The sequence below is a fragment of the Triticum aestivum genome, chromosome 7B (assembly GCF_018294505.1).
Source record: "Triticum aestivum cultivar Chinese Spring chromosome 7B, IWGSC CS RefSeq v2.1, whole genome shotgun sequence".
Taxonomy (NCBI): domain Eukaryota; kingdom Viridiplantae; phylum Streptophyta; class Magnoliopsida; order Poales; family Poaceae; genus Triticum; species Triticum aestivum.
Window position 1 is genome coordinate 701,094,231 of NC_057813.1, and position 1,971 is coordinate 701,096,201.

The 1,971-nt window shown below is 40.6% G+C and overlaps 1 pseudogene; it reads left to right on the forward strand.

Moving 5' to 3' along the window:
* Positions 1–955: 955 nt before the first annotated feature.
* Positions 956–1,141, forward strand: LOC123163271 (uncharacterized; annotated as a pseudogene).
* The last annotated feature ends 830 nt before the right edge of the window (positions 1,142–1,971 follow it).

Below are 1,971 nucleotides of genomic sequence, written 5' to 3' on the forward strand. Positions count from 1 at the left end.
CAGAGGCTTACTAGGGACATGGTGTTGTCTATGTATCCACACATGTATCTGAGTTTCCTTTCAATACAATTATAGCATGGATAATAAACGATTATCATGAACAAGGAAATATGATAATAACTAATTTATTATTGCCTCTAGGGCATATTTCCAACAGCCTCTGGTGCCGCCCGAGCGGGGGTGACACGGGAGAAAATTGCTTCGACATCTATGGTTCAACAGACTGAAAAAAAACAAACAATTTTTAAGGAATTCTATGTGGTATAAAGTATAAAAGTTTTTGACAAAGTTAATTACTGTATGTATGTAACCAGTCAGTTATGATGAATCCAATCTTTCTGATATTTGTGTGTGCTTTGTTGCACCTTTTTTATTCTAAGTGGCACTGTCACTTTTCAGTGCCAAGTCCACTCTACATTGACGGCAGCGGTTGTCCTGACAGATTACATGTATATGCTGGGTTGGCAACTAACCATGAGCATGCTGGTTCGGCAAAAGAGGAACAAATGCGTGTAGATGCCTGTTCTTTTTTCAGTACCACTCTGAAACTTGGTTTATAAATAATAAAATAAATGTGCCTCTACATTGACGGCACGAGATTCAAAAGTAAATGTAAAGCTAAGTAAAAAAGATAAACTGTTTATCTCTGTCACAATTGCTCCATTCGGACCCTGGCCCGAATTGTCGATAGCATTCACGACGTCCTTCGCATCCGAGGCCACTAGCACATCCCGGAGATGAAGTCCAGTTGGTCCTATCCTAAACAAACTGGGCCATCGGTGCCTGTGGGCCGTGGCCTTGTTGACGGGCTTCTAGGAAGGCCCCAAACGATAGGAGGCTCGCTCGGGGAACGAACGCATCTTTTGGGTTAGTGGAATAGTCTCGTATCGCTTTTGCACTTAGCGAAGGCGGTTCGTACAGCAATAAAACTGGACATAGGGTCGACCTCCAAACCATATCTTTCTCGGTCTTTTGGCTAAGATCAAATATAGTATCTGTTTTTATCAGTTTAATATCTGATAGATGGATCTACAGATCCATGAGATATTAATTTAATTTTTTGTGGGGGGTTTTGGCTTTGCTCTCGAGACCTTGAGTGTTGCCTGGGCATTGCACTAAAGCCTTGGTAGACGTGCCCCAACCAAATCAAAATCAAATAAATTATTTTCTTAAGCAAACTCGAACCAAAAATGTTTTACCTAACTAATATTAGTCACAACAATCAAAGATGATTCAAGGCATTCAAATAAAATAAAATAACCAAACAAGCGTTGAGAGCTGTCGTTTTGGCCAAGTGACTGCAAGCCTATGGGTTCAACAGACTGAAAAATACAACTTTTAAGGGCTTCACTCACTATGAATCCAATCTTTTTTATATTTGTATGTGCTTTGCATTGCAGCACCTATTTGCATCCAAGTGGCACTGTCACTTTTCAGTGCCAAGTCCACTCTGCCGGGGTAGTTACTGCTGCTTTAAAAATCTCAGAGTCAACCGGGCCATTATGTTCCCTTGAAAGGGTTTCATTGAACCGGACGCATCACTCACCTGGTCTTGCTAATGCAATCCATTTTGACACAATGAACTGACATGTTGGGACGCATGGCTTAGGAGCTGGTTGTCCGAAACTTGATGTTGGTAATCTTTGAGTAGAATCTGTACCATGTTTTGGTAGGAAGCTGTCAAAATTGGGGGCAATAGAAAGTCTGCATTGTAGCAGTTCAATAGCCCGCACTTTTTTGCTTAAGAAAATGGCTACATAAAGTACTATACCAACTGATAACTAACCAGCCGAGTACTTGTACCCTTTCGTTCTTAATGCATGAAAGCTTAGCCTCCTCTCTTCTTTTAAGTTAGTATGTCCCTGTGTCCATATATTCATCCACCGAATTTTACAGGCCTGCAAATCAAACTTGTTCACCTCAAAGAATTTTAGTTTGCCTGAATTTTTAATGAAACATCCCATGTAAATC